At 39.5% G+C, this 18632-nt stretch overlaps 1 protein-coding gene across 2 annotated transcripts in view; it reads left to right on the forward strand.

The window, feature by feature from the left end:
- Window positions 1–9960: 9960 nt before the first annotated feature.
- TIPIN (TIMELESS interacting protein) overlaps window positions 9961–18632 on the forward strand; it is a 759992-nt gene continuing 751320 nt past the window's right edge. Inside the window, exon 1 of one of the 2 annotated variants that reach the window (XM_044077863.1) lies at window positions 9961–10362. The gene's annotated coding sequence lies outside the window, so the exon portion shown is untranslated. The remainder of the gene's footprint in view (window positions 10363–18632) is intronic. The other variant, XM_044077864.1, reaches the window with a different exon arrangement.

Here is an 18632-nt window from a genome sequence, read left to right on the forward strand (position 1 = left end):
CCAGCTTCTTAGCAATGAGAGCATTTGTACAGCCTAACCTCAGCCCTGGACATGGGAATGCATTACTTGTATCATTTCAGGATTCTAAAATGTGTTCTGCGTGTGAATGCATGCTCCTGTACACTCACTAATGAAGAATACCACCAGGTGGTGACTTAGTGAGCCAAAAGTACACCCCCAGGATTTGTACTGTGACACCTCCCCTCATCAGAGGAATTGTGGCTGTATGCAGCCTGCTTCACCTTGCCCTCCACACAGGATTGACATAACCATACTCCCTTGCCAGCTCTGCCAAGTAGCTGAGACAATATTCAATCTTGAGTCACCTGGGAAGTAGTCAGGGCTCTACCTTCTATGCCATTAGAACTGACACCCTGGTTGTACATCAGCCTCAGGGCTGCAGCAGAGTTAAAAAAAATTTGGTCACAATATGTTTCATTGACAGCACACTTCCATGTTTTAATGTCTATCAAATCTCCTGACAGTACAGTGGCATACATATACATGAAAAAGATTAATGGTTAACTAAAATGGTCCAGCTCTGTTGTATAGAGGGATAAAGCTGTGACTGTGATACAGATGACCTGAGTAGAGTTAAACAACTTTTGGTCACAATATGTTTCATTGACAGCACACTTCAATGTTTTAATGTCTATCAAATCTCCTAACAGTACAGTGGCATACATTTACATGAAAAATGTTAATGGTTAACTAAAACTGCCCAGCTCTGTTGTATAAAGGGATAAAGCTGTGACTGCGATACAGATGACCTGAGTCTGAATAGTGGCTATTTTAGCCAAGGTGAAGGAATAACCAGACAGGGGAAGGTTGGATAAGCAGCTTACAACAGCTTGCTTATCCTGGGGGAGTGTCTAGTTGATTTACTCCCATGTAATTGGAGACTTACATGCAATCAGTGGCTGGCCATGTGATCAGGGAATGTGGGCTTGGCAATCCAAAGCCAGTGATGGTAACCCTCATGGGTCATGTGTGTGGGAGCATGATCATGTCAGTAGGAGGGCACAAGACACCTCCATAATGGAATAGGTGCCTACATCAGTGACCTGGAGCAGGGTTAAGTCCAAAAAGAAACACCCATTATAGCTACCTGTATGATAGATATATGATGAACTGCTCTCTTCATGGTGATGGGAGAAAAATGGGTAGTGGAGCCAGCTTGGTGGTCGACAGGCATGCGGGCCAGAAAAAGTAAAAGTTTAACAATAGCTAATATTAAGTAACTCATTAGTACAAAATGGTGCAAATAGATTAAACCTGTTACCTATTTAAGTCCAGATGTAATTAAAATTGTCTGCTGTATATATAAAGAGAGTTCATAGTTACACAGTAAGCATTAATGACTGCTGTATATTTTTGACCCCCCCCCCCCCACACACACACACACAATGGCCTGGATAACCAGCTGCACATGCTTGCTTTTCCTCCTTCCCACTTCACCAATTCCGCCTTGGATAAACTATCTTAGCTCTTGAACTGGGGTTACAAATCTGCTGGCACAGCTGGTACAGCATTCAACCATTTTGGGGTGGGGAGAATTAAAGATTCATGCATCCCACTCCTGAATCGACTGCTCCTTACTTTGGGGATTTTTTGATATGAAAGGGATGTGCAGTCACATAACCATTGTAGGTGCTTCTACAAAGGATGTTCTGACATCTGTTCTTCCATCTACCCAAATGAGCTTGCAGGACACCAGTGATGATCTCCACCTTCCTTTAGACAGCAGCATTGTGCCACAGAACCCCATGCCCTCTCCCCATAGTGAATGAGCTGGCCATTGGCCCTCCAGCTTCCCATGTCCCTAGACTATCCTGGGTTACCAGAATATCACAGTCCCTATACCAATGATCAGGTGAAGCTAATTACTCTTTTAACTGTGAATTACAAAATGCCATTGTGATGAATGGCCAGAAAACATCATGAATACCATGGACTAATGGAAGCACTTGAGAAATAATCAAAATACTGTATTTCCTGATGCTTTTATAGACTCCTAACATAGCTTCCAACTGAATCAGGACAAATCCAGAAATAATCACTAGCATTTTTTTTAAATATTAGTATTATGTTGACATGCAACATTGGTAAAATAATAGGATGTGAATTAATGTACATTTTCTGAAGTAAATGAAATCTGTAACTCTAATTATTGTCATTATTTAAGTGTAATTCACCACTTTTTCTCCAAATGTCACCACTCTTAAGAGGACCAGAGCTAAAATGTGGATGAAAATCAGGGACAGTTGAGAGGTATACGCCACAGGCAATATGTTAGGGGTTATTGTGTCCTAGTACCCCACACGGATCCACAGTTGCAAGGCCTGCCCAAAACCCACCCCTTATCTAACATCCAGTGATGTGTACAAATATGTAATGAAAATTGATGGAGTTGTCCTCACTGGCATCATGAATATTCATCATGTATTTGCATGTTGATTCAGAGAAATAAACCTCAAAAGAAACATTGATTTTTAAAATCAATTTTTTAAATTAATTTTTAGATATTCACAAGTTGATTCAGGGAAATAAACACTGAATAAAACATTGATTTTTATCAGATATTAGCATGTCTGTTCAGGGAAATAAACATTGAATGAAACATTTTTTTTCAGATCAAGCCTTAAAATTAATTTTAAAGGAACAGCACTATAACTGGTAACGGACTATTGAAGGAACAGCAATACAACTACATTAATTTTAAAGGAACAGCACTATAACTGGTAACGGACTATTGAAGGAACAGCAATACAACTACATTCATTTTAAAGGAACTTTTGAGGGAAAAGAACAGTACTCAGGGGGAAGGCTGTACTGTAGGCTGGGGAAAAGAGAATTAATGGCCCCGTAACAATCATTTTAAAAAGATTTGCTGCTGCCTCACTGATTGAGTACTTACCTGAAGATTATTGGTCTCTGGGGTGTCATCCTGCTCCCGTCGCACTCCAGGCTCACTTTGCTCCCCTACCCTGGCCCCAAATAACACCTGCCCCCGATACCTCTAAATTTAAACCTATCCGCACCACACCCCTTCCTCTGTTAGCTCAACCCTCCTCATCCATACACTCCATCTCTCAACATATTTCTATTACTATTACACTAGCATCCTAGCCACATACTACTCTACTTCCTTCAGTTCTACAGACTTTATTACTGTCCTCCAATTATGCGTGTAGGTAGTTTTTCTGATTACCTCTCTAATAATCCTTCCTCTGAAATGATTCTCCTTAATGTCCTATGACTAATGCTCTTCTCCAGTTCTTCATTTTCATCAAGTCTAGTCCCTATCCAACTTATGCTAAGCTCTCCTATAGACACTACCTCTTACACTAATAAGACAAATCACTACTCCCTACCCATCGCTGCTCATCTCTTTCACACAGACAATATACTGTTCTTTAAACCTAAACTGTTTCAGACACAGCTATACCTGTTTAACATTAAAAGTACTGACAATTTAACCAAAATTAAATCTTACCTTTACTATACAATCTTGAAATTCCTCCAGCTCTGTGTTGACATCCACCCTAACTCTGGTCCCAACATCACTCAATTCCCATCATCAACCCATATTCCAGGCTCACAAAATATGCTAAAATTTATCTCAGTAAACACACATAGCATGTGCAACAAAATCTCTGAGTTGTATGCTTGGATAACCGCACAATCTCCTGACATATTAGTAATCACTGAATCCTGGCTTAAACCACACATAAAATATACTGAAGTACTTCCTTCTGGCTTTAATATGTTCAGAGCTGATTGACTTAACAGAAAAAGAGGTGATGTTGCAGTAATACATCCTGATTATATCTCCTTAACCCCTCACAACCAGTCCATACCCTCCTATCACAAAGCTGAACTATCAATCACCTACCTTAAATTAAACAACAGTAAAAGTCTCTACATTATAGCTTTATACATACCTCCTGGCAATAACTTATCAACTCTGGAAAGTATTCTATCATGAATGTCAAAAAATATCTCTCAGGGAAACTAATATTAGGTGATGTCAACACTGACTGGCAGAAACTTAACTTATAATTCCCCACAGATAGCATAAACCTATTTGGATGTTCTCAACTAATTACTCACCTAACATTTACCAGTTCCACAAACCAAAATGGCTCAATTATTGAGTGGAGTTTGGTCTCCCGTCCTAGCAATTTCTCTATATCCAAAACACTTCCAGACTCTAATCTGTGATAACTACCCCATCTGCATAACAAGACTTATCTCTCATTCATGCAGACAACATACCTACAAGACAGTACGAAACCTATCCATCTTTGACCATCAGGCCTTTACAAATATACTTCTTCTTCTTCTTTACAAATATACTAAACTCCATTAATTGGTCCTTACTTACATACTTACTGCTAGATGATGCATTTCAACAATTTAATTCTACATTCCTAAACACCTTAGACAGTTTAGCTCCCACCAGAAGGAAAAGAGTCAAAACTAACTATACTCCTTAGCTTTCTGTCTATACCAGATCCCTCATGAAAAAAAGAGACATGGCTTGGACAACTTACCTAAAACATAAGGCTCATAATAATTTACAGCATCTCAAAGCACTCTGTAATCTTGTAAAGAAACAGGTTAATTCAGATAAAACAGTTCTGTACAAAGCCACAAGAACAGCACAAATCCAGTCCAAAAACCTTCTGGTATGCTATCAAAAAAAAAAATCCTACACCCAGGAAGTCAGTCCTCCCCCAACCCTCCTGTGATAGTAACTCCCCTGACATAGCATCTCAGTTTAACTCTTACTTCATCGATAGCATAGCTTCCATCACTGACAAATTCCCTCCATCCCTCTCTACTTTCTTTCAGCGTCCTATTACCTATCACTCTGCATTTTCCCTTCATCCAGTTCCCACTTCCTTCATCAAATCCCTGCTATGACAGCTCAAGCCATGCTCCCCCTCTGCAGACAATCTTCCTAATGAATTCCTAAAAATGGCTGCTGACTCAATTGCCTGTCCAGTCGCCATAATCATTAATAGATCTATCAGGGAAGCTTATGTCCCCTCCCTGTGGAAAATAAATTCGTCATTTTTCACCTCCACAAAGGTGGCACACAGAAATGTCTAACTTTAGGGCAATTGCTATTCTTTCACCACCATCAAAACTTCTAGAAAAATGTATCCATAAACAACTTCTTCAGTACCTACTTGACAATAATCTTCTCTCTCCCACACAAGATGGATTCAGATCAGCACACAGCACTATTACTACTCTACTAGCCTTTACTGACACTGTCAATAAAGCTTGTCACTCAAGAAACTTAACTTTGTCTTTTCTCTGTTCTTAGAGCTATCCAAAGCCTTTTAATGTCTCCCATTACAAACTCTTATCCAAACTCTCTCTTCTGGGCTTAACTGAACATCCATACAATGGTTCACTAGCTATCTCTCTAACAGATATCAGTCTGTCAAATGGAACTCTAACTTCTCTCCTTACTTACCAGTCAGCACTGGGGTACCCCAAGGCTCAGTACTAGGTCCACTGCTCTTCAACATTTTTGTTAACCATCTTGATCAGTCACCATAATTCAATATGCCAACAACTCTACATTAATCTGCTCTGCCAGGAATCTTTCTCATCTACAGAGCTTAACTCAAGAAGCATTTAATTCCATTGAGTCTTAGTTTACCAATAACCATCTACTATTTAACCCAAAAAACTAAACTACTATTTTTCCAAAACAATTTTCTCCAGATACTTCTAACTTTGCTATTACTACTCTGAACAATACTTCAATCGATGTGGGTTCCCACACAAAACTGTTAGGCATAACTATTGGCAACAATCTTACATTTGACTTGCATATCAGCAACAACATAAAAAACGAATCAAAAATCGGGCATGATGTACAGTGCTAAGAAATTCATCTCCAACTCTGCAAGAGTAACCCTAGCCACCACCTATCTCTATATGCTTCACTTATTCTAACCAATCTTCACTCTTTCCTTAAAGCAAAACATAGCCAATGTTATAATAAAATAGCTACATTTGCCACAGGCGAAGCCCACTACTCTCTCCATTGCTCTGCTCTCAAGTCAATAAATTGGCTTGGACTACCCCACCTTCTCACCTTTAATAAACTAACACTAACACACAAAATACTGTACAACTCCTCATTTTCTCAAACTACATAATTACTACTTCAACACTATATTTCATCTTGTGACCTATGCTCTTCTCTCAAGTATCTACTATTTACAAACTTCAAAGATCTAACAGTGTTAGTCTGTACTCTCACTGTGTTGCCAAATCATGGAATAGCATTCCAGAATCAATCAGATTTATACCCCTTTACTATTCCTTCAAGTCTAGGCTGAAAGAACATCTAACAAATAATTAGATCTGCCCATGTTCCACACCATTTTAGTATTCTTTTCTGTTCCCTTATCCTCAGTCTTAATAGACTTTTTCTTGATCTATCCTCTACTTCCCTTCCTGCATTACCTACTTTCTAACCTAACCTAACCTTTCTATAATTCCTTAATTTTCTAATGTTCCTTCTCTCTGTTCTTAAACTAACCTTTATCTATCCCAGAAATTCTGAATGAAATTTACTACCTAACTCTTGCCAGAAAGTGTATACAGTTTTTACGACTTATTTATTCTGTAATATATTTTTCATGCATTATTATGTAACATACGTATTAGGAACTCTCCTATCTTCTGTATAATGTGTGTTCAACTGTACTGTTTACTTTATATTTGCTTATTTTCTTCTTTTATTGTATCCACAAGTTGTACTCTTTTGTGATTGTCTTAAGTTTTTGTAACCAATGTTGATTTGTAATTCTGTTTAAATTGTACTGTGGAGCTTTTCTCCCTGGGCCTCCATTGAAAATGGGCTCCTACCCAGTTGGACATTCCTGATAAACAAATGTCAAATAAATAAATAAATGTGAGATGACTAAAACAGTTGACTGACTATTGAAGGAAGAGCACAATAAATTTTTAGAGAATTTATCAAAAAAGTGACTCTGGCTGTTACTGGAACCCATTGGTTTGTTTGAGCTGTGGAGCAATGATATTCTTTAGGTGAGGAGGTTAATGAATCTTGAGAATTTTTCAGTGTAAGTACTTTTGTGGGAAAAGAATGACAGTCAAAGGGAAGGCTGTACTGTAGGCTGGGGAGAAGCGAATTAACAGTAGTAATGCTAGCTTCTAGGGTTAGCAAGTGGGGTGAAATGGAACTGTAGCACTCCTGGAATGCACACTAGCAAGCCCCACCTAGTGTTGCCCTATATGTACAACCATCAAACTGACAAATTACCATAGCCATCCATTCAGAAACGCAACACCCACAATGCATTTTCATGTGAAAAACATTAAAGCATTTAAGTATAGAATATATGAAACACAGCAAAAATTATTACCATGACATAGCCAGTATTATGCTGCATGTAAAGGTGGCTGTTGTTCCTGTTCACCCCTCACCCTATTCACGAGAAAAATCATTACTGTAATTAAAAAAAATCATACAGTTTCCAAGATATTTTTTTATTTTTTAAGTTGTGTTAACTTGTAAAGAAACAGGGTAGTTAGAGAAGATGGCAGCCACCCTTACATGCATAGCCAAGCAATTTGCAATGCATTTCTTTTTTTTATGCAGCAGAGCAGAGCACTACGACCCAAACTAAAACATGTTTAGAATTTGCCATACAGATGTGATTCATTAATCAATAAATCGTGTTCATATCTGGTGAGTTCTTGCCATGTGATGTAATGGTGTGAATCTGAAGAGTGTCAGTCAGCGGTACAATGCCTACTTATGACTGGTAGAAGTGGACCATTACACTTCAGTATATCTGTAAATGAGTTAAGTTTCTTGGGTTTCAATACAACAGTGAAAAGACAGGTGCTCATCTAATAAACCTTCCAGATACCATTGTTTTACTTGAGATAAGAGTACCACAAGGATCTGTAATACTTGAATAATTACCTTTTTGTAGTCTTTGGAAAGCCAAATATCTATACATGGTATGGATTCCCTGGTTGGTCACCAACCTGGTGTCCCCCTGGACCAGAAGTTGATGACCATAGCAGCAAAAACAAAAAGTCTTACAAAGTAATTAACCGTGGCCTTAAGCTTAACACCAAAAAAAATGCATCATCATCCACTTTGGTAAAAACTCAGTTCCCACCAATTACCACATTGATGGGAGCCCACTGAACACTGAAGGCATTTTAAGAGATCTGGGGATGCAGGTTGACAGCAACCTCTCCTTCACCCACCACATTGCCACTGTGGTTAGAAAGTCCTTCTATGTGGCACATCTCATTACCAAGGGTTTTGGATCCAGGAAGAAAGAGGTCATCGTCTCTCTCTACTCTTCCCTCATTAGACCAATCATCGAGTATAATGCCCCATTTGGCATGTACCTCACTAGACACCTGTAACAGCTGGAGAGACCACATAAGTACCTCACGAAGAGGATCCTAGGCATTAAACACGTCTTACACAGACAGACTCAAAATACTCCAGCTATTATCTGTCTCATATCACCTACTTAGAGGCAATCTCTGCTTGACTTACAAAGCCATGTCTGATAGGGTTGCCACCTTTTCAAATGGCCAAAGTGGGACATTTTTGGGACAAACATCAGATTTTACAGGCCGACACATACCCACGGTCAGTACAAAGGATAGAACTTAACTTTTTTGCCTAAATAATTGCTTATTCTTGTAGCATTTTAGTTGCTTATTCTGTTTCTTATAACATTTAGGTATGTTAGATACAGAATTTTTTTTATGCAACTATTACATAAAATATAGGACATAATTATGTCCTACAATCTCAGGACATTTGCCATTTTTAATATTTTTTGTCAGGACACAACTGCCCAAAGAGGGACTGTCCCTCGCAAAGTGGGACAGGTGGTAACCCTAATGTCTGACCCAGCTCTGTTAGAAATGCTACATCTAAAGAAATCACAATCCCTCTGCACCACACGCTCCAGAGACCTCAACCTCATTACCACAATCAACAGAACATGCTGGAGGGACAGGTTCCTCACCCAGAGACTGCCCATGCCCTGGAATAGACTTCCCATACATGTTAAGCAGAGCATCTCGCTGTCCCTCTTCAAGAGAAACCTTGATGAGTGGATGAGTAACAGAAAGTTCACCCCAGGGATCACTCCAGTGGCTCTACTTGATAGAGGCACTGGGAACTAATATCGGTTGGCACTATGCCAGGGCACTTCTGTGGGCTGGGCTTGTAAAGGCTCCAGGGTCATTAGCCTAGTACACACCTATGAACCTATCAACTTCTTGGTACATATGTGTCAAATAACATCCAATGCATGTATGATGTCTCTGTCAAATCTGCATGTCAGTCAATCATGCATTATTTGCATATGACATCAGGGCCATTTGGCATGTCAATCACACAGGCCACCTCCACTTATATGCAGTCTGACAATATGGGTACTAGGACACAATAAACCTTTGGTCATTGAGTAGCGGACAGTACCCCAAAACAATTGGAAGACATCATCATTATCGACTCTCCTGTCAGTCACCACCCCCCCAACACATCTTTTTATCTGAACTGTCTGACTGCGTAATAATAAATGCTACTGTAAACCTGAGTTTGCTGATGTAGCCAGTCTTGTGTGTTTTGTGCAGAACTTCTGTATGGACTATTCATGCCGACGAACAAAACGTCAATATGTTTATACAGCGACACAGACAAAAAATCACCATGTGCTGGGTCTTGGGCGGACCCCCACTACTGCTCATCCGGTGAGGTAGTGTTGTAAAACATAACCCATCATTTATAGAGAATGGCAATCCACCGTTTATTGCATTATGGAAATACTTAAAAAAGTAAATAGGAAAAAAAAATAAATTATATATTACGATTGTAGCGTATACAATAAAACGCCAAACAAAATAAAGAACAGACATAAGTGAAACAGGAATAATATCAAAGTAAAGAGATAACCTAGCAGAAAACGGTCAGTGGGAGGAGCTTGAAAAATTACGTCTGAGGTGTGGAACGTGTGTCAATGTTACAACAGAAACGCGGGATGGTATTATGGAAATACGGAAAACGTGGTAAACTAAAAACTTGAACAGTTTTATCATAGATGGGTAATAGCGATTGAAGAAGTACAAGTCAAGTGCCCTTATTTTTGTGGACCTAGGGAAAGCAGCGTTTCATACATACGACGTCAAGACGTGAGTTTTGTGTATTGGTGCCTTTCTTCAGAGTACGTGTCTGTAAGGTAATTTTGGGGGTTAAAACTTAGCGAAGGGGGCACCAATAGGTTTCACTTTATGTGCAACGTCACTTGTGGCTAAGTAAAGTAGGTATGCTATTTTTATTTGTAGTCGCATTGGGTACGAATATTATTAAAGTGGTTAACATCACAGTTTTCATGTTTGTAAGCAGTGCTACGCTATTCAGACTAATATCGAATTCTGAATGGTTTTCGCTAAAAAAAAAAAAAAAACAATGGCGTGGTAGTCTCTCCAAAATGCACCAAGTAGTGAGTGTTTATTTAGTACACCGAAGTTGGCCTACAGACTTTGGCGCTACAATTGTCCGTCTCGGACACTGCATACTGGTTTCCCGTAAAATTGGGCGTGGTTTCATTAATTGACAGGAGAGAATAAAGGACTCTGACCAGTAGTGTAAATGATTTTGAAATTGTATTTCTACACATGAAAAACATTAGAAATATATTTTGTATTCTTCAGTTAGTAATGTAAAACACTGTAAGCGTAGTTATTCTTCAGAAACTGTGCATGTAATAAAAATGTTGGAAGTGCGCTGCAAATAGTTGGATCAGAGGTTGTGAGCTGTAGTTTTTGTGGTACAGGATTTAGTTCCCTCCATCTTTGTGCTTATTTCTGTGTTATTTGAGCAAGTCAAGCTACTCGAGCATTTTGTCCCCATGTTTGTGATGATCAGGTCTAGTATATTATCTCCCCTAGTGGGAGAGGTGACCAATTGTTCCAGTGCATTTGAATTTATGAATTCCAGGAACATTTGGGCTAGGGTATTAGGGCTAGAATAATGTACCCAATCTATGTTTGGGTGGTTGAAATCTCCCAGTATGATGGTATTTTGTGATGCATTCATATCCTCCAATGTCTTCAGGAAGGCTGAGTGGAGTTCTTGAGATTGGGAGGGTGGTCTGTAACATGCTACCAGTTGTATAGCAGTTTTGCCTATGGTTAGTTGCACCTGTATGGTCTCTGATGCTTCATGTGTTGCTACTAACCTGGAGGTGTGGGTGTCCTTGATGAATATGGACACTCCCCCTCCCTTTGTGGTTTGGCCCGGGTTTTGGGGCCGAAAAGCATGATACGAGGTATAGCCTGGTAATGCTGGGGTGCTCTCAGGAGCCTTGAACCAGGTTTCAGTTACTGCACAGACGTCGATGTTCTCCATGCTGAGGAGTGCATCAAGTGCCTGCATCTTGAGATTTAGACTTCTGGCGTTGAGCAGCATTACCCTTAGTTTTTTCCATTATTGTTTTCTAAGGAGGTGGGTTTGTCTTTTGAGCCTTGCCTAAAAAAGGCACTATGGGGGTGGCAAGAGCCTTAGCCAATATCCGGAAGCCCAGTGGTGACAGGTGTAAGCCATCCCTTGCGAAGCAGCGTGGCTTGTCCAACATGTCATCCCAGGCAGACAGACATTGGATCCCCTTACAATGACACCAGTACTTGAGCCAATTGTTAAAGCTGATCATCTTGTCTTTGTATTGTGGTATCATTCTTGGTGAGGGCAAGATGCTGCTCAGGGTCAGGGTCATACCAGCCTGGGCTACATAATCGGAGAGCTCCTCTGTCTCTTCATGTAGTCCAGGGAGGTACGTCTCAGGTCATTCACGCCAGCATGGACAATGATGGAGTCATATTTGTACATGCTTTGGAGTGACTTCAGTGCGTGTGTTATGTGGCGGATCCTAGCTCCCGATAGACAGCTCACAGTCACCTTCTCCGTGTTCAGCCTGGTCAGCGGGACATCAGTGTGTCTGACTATAGAGTCACCTATTACTAGTGTATTGGGCAAGGTGTTTGGCCTTAAGGGCTGTGATTGGTTGACACACTGATTTATTGAGGTATGTGTTGCATGTGTATTTTTTTTGAGGTGGTGGATTTTTGGGTGTCTGCTTTGGGAGCCTCTGTTGTTTTGGTAAGTTTTTTATTAGAGCCTCCGAGTATGTCTTTGTGTTTTTATGTGTTTGATTTGCAGTTGTGGTAGGTCTATGTGGGACTGGGATTGTTGTGTGTGTGGTTGCCATCTCCTCCTGTCTGGTCATGCCAGCCCTGAGTTGAGTGAGTTCAGCCTCCTGTTTGACTATATAGTTGCATCTCTCACATGTATTTGTGTTTGTTGGGAGGAGGAGAGGGTTGTCCTTTGTACATGAGACAATTGTAGCATTGTCTCAAGATATCCAGATTGACCAGCTGAACTGGAGACGACACCAGTAATCTACCACTCGACATGCTAGAACTGTATAAGGGAGTGCTGTACCTTTAAGGGAAGTGGATATTCACAGGGGTGTAAGGGAGTGCTGTACCTTTAAGGGAAGTGGATATTCACAGGGGTGGTAAGTAGATGTGCTTTACTTAGTACGAGAGTGCTTACTTAGTAGAGAAGTATTGAGAACAAGTGCTAGGCTTATAATATAGTAAGTAGTCTGGTTATACTAAGAGTAGAGCTTCCTTAAGGGAAAATTTGAAGAGCAGACTTGGCGGAGCCAGAAAAAGTTTAACCGGCGCTGCGCTATGCGCACAACCGCGCAAAGCCGTGCAAACGCGGATTTTAAACAGTGAACTACAAAAGAGCTAGAAATGGTCCAAAACAACCAATTACTACAGCTTCATGTGCTGAGGTCACTTCCTACAGGGACAGGTAGGCTGCTCAAGGCTCCCCACTCCCACTGGTGAGCAAAGAAACTTCCTTCTATCCAAGTAAGGTAATGGACAACACAGGAACTACACCACAGCCCAGAATACAGCAATGCCTGTAAACTGGTCTAAACTAGTCGAGGAAGGCGGGAAAACAAGGATTTTGTTTTTTTGGTAGAAACACACAGAAAATGCAGGAACAGTGATAAATTAGTTACACAGGCTAGCACACTTTAGTGGGCAGCCTCCACAGTTAAATTAAACAAACAAACTTTCTATCAAATTCGACTAAAATGTAACTAAGTGCAGATTTTAAAATAATGCAGCAAACAGTTAAACAGTTCAAGCTAGTTTAGGGTAAGCTACAGAAGCTATTCCAAGTGAAAAAAAGCAAAGATACTTAAATCCAGAAAGTGGTCGCTTTTCTGAGTTCCCTGCTGCTAGGACCACTCTGCTGACCCACGAGGAGCTTGTCTGAGTAGTATAGCCAGAAAAAAACGCCCAGAGGCGGATTTTAAACAGTGAACTACAAAAGAGCTAGAAATGGTCCAAAACAACCAATTACTACAGCTTCTTGTGCTGAGGTCACTTCCTACAGGGACAGGTAGGCTGCTCAAGGCTCCCCACTCAGAAAAGTAATACTGTTCACCTGCGTGTTTTCTGATGCCACTCCTGCCACCCACACCGTATGTGTTGTCATTTTGCAATTTATGTCCATCTTGCCATATAAGGATGTGTTTGTAATGCATTTTGTTTATTAATTATGCTGCCCTGGCCAGGTCAAGGTAAGCTGGGTATACAGCATGACTACTGCCGGTAGCTTGTGTCACCTTTATATAAATTGACCAGGTTCATTAGACAGCATCTACCTGTTACTAAACCAGATTGCTGCAGATTTAGCCTAATAAGATTTTAATGTTGGCGTTAATCACGTTGTATTAAAATGTGTTCCATGGCCTTACCCAAGAGACTAGTCAGGTCGGTGGGCCCTGTAGCTGCTTGAGTTTGTAAGGGGGGCCATCTTTGTGGAGCGGCATCACCAGTACTGTAGGATATATTTCATGGGTTTGATTGAGCCTGAAGTTGGGTTCGGGTCACGTAACTAGCTTATTTAGAGGTTCTGCTAGACCGTGTTTGGCTGTGTATCAAGCAGCAGAATGTATTATCTGGTCCTATAGAGGATAGGAGTGTTTGTGTTTTTTTGTACTGGTGAGGGGGGGGGGAGTGACAATTACAGGGTTTGTAGGGTTTTGGATAGTTGTCATGGGAGTGAAATGTGCACTAAATGTATATAGTAGGACATTGGCAATGTCCACCACATCCTGAGTAAGTTTTGTCAATTTAGTATGATTTATTTACATTGCTGAATGTTTTAATAGCTTTTTAACATAATTAAAGGAGGATCTGTAGTTCTCTTTGGCTTCAGATGTCAATGCAAGTTTGTGGGCTACCTTAAATAGATCTAAATCCATCCATTCATAATTTTTTCCCATTTTTACACATGGGGTCGTGGTGTCACTTCAACAGTGACAGTCATCTAGAGGCAAGGTTTACACTGCTGGATGGCTAGTCCTGCTGCTGTAATTCAGCCACACCACACGCTCACACCGATGGCCAATTTATAGTGTCTAGTACACCTACTGCATGCCTCTGGAATGTGGGAGGAAACCTACACGAGCACAGGGAGGGTATGCAGACTCTGTACAGAAGGCACCCCAACCGAGAATCAAACTGAGGAACCTTTTGCTGTGAAGTGACAATGTTATCTGCTGCACCCCTGTGCCACCCCCTTAATTTTTTATTTTTTTTCCATTGACTTTAAGCGGTGTCTTGAGATCTGCACTATGCTCCTGCATGCCTCCTTTCTTTGTAGATCTGGATCACCGGGATGGTTTGCGTTTAAACTTCCCATTATATTGTGATCTGGATGGGGACTGCCACTTCTTTATTTACATGAATATAACATTTCCTTGGTAATTCTTTTTGCAGAAGGCAATCCTATAAGTGAAGTCTTTGAATACTGAGATATTGGTTTTGGGGGGGGGGGGGGTAATTTGAGGATACAATGATGTTACATTTGCAAATACCAGGTCAAGTCAATTGATGTGTAGTTAGTCTGCAGGAATGATGCAGTTCTTATTTATGGAGAGGTCATTAATGATGATTTGGAACCTGGCATGGCTATCCATGGCTACAGAGAGTGTCCTGTAACAGACAGATCCTTTGAAGTTTACAGGCTCAGTCTGTATCCAGAGGTGATATGGTCTTTTACAAATATGGATATGTTACCACAGTTGTCATTGGGTCTGAAGGCATGGTAGGCTAAACTCTTATGGAGGGAGTGCATTCCCTGCATGTAAATCAGATTTCAGTCATTATACAATGTATGTGTGCCTCTCCAATGCAGTAGTGCCTCAAGGTTGGACAGCTGCTTGTTTAAACTTCTTGCGTTGAACAGAGCCATCTTAATTTGATACGGTTTTGTTTTTGATGCATTTGGAATGTTCATTAACGGAATCCTGCCTGAAAAAGGCCCTATACGAGGGCAGCAAGTGCTTCATGTATGTGAAAACCAGAAGAAAAATGGGGAACCCAAGATAACCTCTGCCTTGGATATCAAACTTAAAACATTTACTCTGCTTCTGGGTACCATTCTCCAGACCAGTTAAAGGGAAAGTTTCCATCATGTAAAGATGAGATTAGTGTTCTATTGCAAGTCTTGGTCTAAAGTTTCTGCTATTGCTAAGTGTATTGCTGCTGCTAATGACGTTATGCTTGTGGAGCCAGCTATTTTTAAGCTTAAATATGTTGAAGGCGTAATGTTTCTAACAGGGCACCTACTCCCTTTTTTCCATTTTGACAGTGCCTCCTCTGTGCCGTCTGCTCCTTATCTGCATTCCTTTTCCTCTGTTTTTCAGTTTCTGAGAGTCCTGTCTAGTTGAATTACAAGAGGATTACAAGCGGATATCTGTATTTATTTTATTAACATTTATTTACCAGGAAAGTCCAGAGAGTTGGATAACATCAAATAAAGCTGTGGTATAGATGTAATTAAATAAAATAATAAAGTATTTGTACAGTTTGACAGTTAATCCATAGAATACAATAATGCATGCGAAGGCACAAGTGATATAGTAATAGAAGTGTCAACTTACTGTGACAGTGAGTATTATAAGTGTAGTTGATTATACTGGGGGTGGGGATGGGGAAGGGGCAGATGTTGAAAGGTACTGATGGATGCTAAGATGAGTGGATAGCATGAATGTGAATATTTGTTGCCCATACATGTGAGCTGCATAGGCACAACCATGAGCTGGTAAGAATCTTTTGAGAGCGAACTTAAATACATGGACGATGGATACAGTCCTGATTGAGTTTGGGATATAGTTCGGCTATGCTTTGTGAGTATAGACTTTGTCCTATACTTTTGTTTTTAGTTTATAGATGTCAAGCAGGGTTTTGCCTTGTTAGCACAGAGGGCAATTTGGGAGAGTGATAAAGTACTGAGGAGAAAAGAAGGGTGGGTATAGGGGCATGCAATATTTTATGGGTTAGAAGTTTGGTATGGACTAGCTGATAAAGAAATTCTAACTAGTTGAGAGCACATAATGCAGAGCAATGATGAGTTTTTATGTTATAGGTTAGTGAAGTATCACTGCTTCACTTGTGATTTTAAAAACGATCTGGATGCTGGTCTGAATAGGTGAGTCCTAGAGAAGAGAGGGTAAAATATAAGGGCTGGTTTGGGTGATTCTACTAGGAGTAAGACGTTTTTTGTATAGCATACCTAGTTTTTTTTTTTTTTTTTTTTTTTTTATTGCATTTTGAAATTACATGAATTAAAATACATCAATTAAATGGAACAAAACAAGAAAACCCATACAAAAACTAGTGTCTGTAACAAAAGCTAACATTGAATGACAGTAATATTTATGTAATAAATCTTGTTTGCCAAGATAGTTTCTTATCGCATTCGTAGTTCTGTTATGCAAGGTTTGTAACTCTTTACATACATTTGTTGCTAGACAAGTAAATTCTGAGAGAGAGGAAACTTTTTTTTACTTTTCCAGTTTAGTTTAATAACCTTTCTGGCAATAGCCAGGATAAACCCTGGGAGAGGCACGAGTTTCAGGAATAGGACCTGGAATTGGAACATTAAATATAATCTGTTATATTTGTCTGATCTTAAGGCTTTAGCAAAATTTCTAAATTCTTCCCAAAATGGGACAACCTTTGAACATTTTAGAATCATATGCTCTTGCCTGCCTCTAAATTGTTATTGTATCTTCAAGATTTTAATTTTTTTTTTTTATAAAAAAAAAGTGCTATTTTAAATGGTGTTGAAAAGCTTCTATGCAAAAACTTCCAAGTAAAAATTCTCTAATAAATGGATGATGTGGAGTTGCTTACAGGCTGTAGATAAAGGTTTTTATTGACCTCTAAAAATGCTACCTTGCTTGTCTTTGTAGAATATTCCCAATAAGACGCTTGAAAAACCACAAGTTCTGTTAAAATTTTATAAATTAAGTATGATTTATTCTTATATTTAATAGTGTTAATCTGAAGAAAGTAATTCTAGAATTTTAGGAATGGGTTTGCTGTTCATGGCTGATGCTATTTGTAAATTTAGTATTTATAAATTCTTAGTCTGTATATCTAACCAATCTGTATAGTAGTTTTTCTGCAGAATTTTTTTCCATCTAAGATATTTATATTTAAAAGATTCTAGACAACCAGTGGAACAAGCTATAGGAAAAATCCAGAAACTATAGCTGTTTACCTAAATTATTACTTAACACTACTGTTTTAAATTTATCTAAAATATGTTTAATACCAAAAGTATATGATGTAGTTGTTCCTTCGGCTTTTCCTGGTTAGGGGTTGCCACAGCGGAACTCCGGTCCTCTAATGATTGGCAGTAGATTTTCACTTTGCCGAGGTGCCAGCTCGACGCCCAACCTTCAACGAAGGCACGCCCATTCACGCATGTCTTTCGAATGCCACTCGACCGCAGGGAGGACATGCAGACTCCACACAGAAGGCTCTCCAGCCGAGAATCGAACGAGAGAACTTCTTGCTGTGAGGCGACAATGCTACCGCTGCACCACCGCAGTAATGGTTCCATTATTTGTGCAGTAGTCTTTTGGAACCCATTACGTGAGTATCGTGTTTGATGAAACATTACATTTTGCTTCAGTTACAATATTTGAAGCTAGAATTATTTCCTAGAGGCATTTCCAAAGACTTACAATGCTTAAGCTAGCAGATTTAATGTAAAGATCAATGTTAGGGAATTTAATACCATTTTATTCCTAACTTTTAGTGTACTAATCATAGGATATTGTCCTTTGAGGATGCCACAAACATTTTAGTTGTATACTATTCTTATTAATTTTGGGGGGGTGGGGATAATAAGAGTAATTGAGCAAGATGCAGCATTTTTTATTTCATTTTTATTAGAATAAGTGTTTTCCATGAGAAGAAAGTTCTGTTCCAGCTTTCAACCAGTTTTGAAATGCTGTTAGTTAAATTTTTATAATTTAATGATGCTGCTCTCTCCATTTACTTTTTAGATTAATTCCTAAATTGAGTTTTGTTTTTCCCAGTTAAACTCTCTGTAATTAAAGTGGATGTAACTTTTTATATTTGCTGACATTGTTTGTTTTATTATGATTAAATTTTAATCCAGAGAGTTTCTCAAAGTATTTTATTGATTT

This window comes from Protopterus annectens, chromosome 7.part0 (assembly GCF_019279795.1).
Source record: "Protopterus annectens isolate FY-2018-M chromosome 7.part0, PAN1.0, whole genome shotgun sequence".
Taxonomy (NCBI): Eukaryota; Metazoa; Chordata; order Ceratodontiformes; family Protopteridae; genus Protopterus; species Protopterus annectens.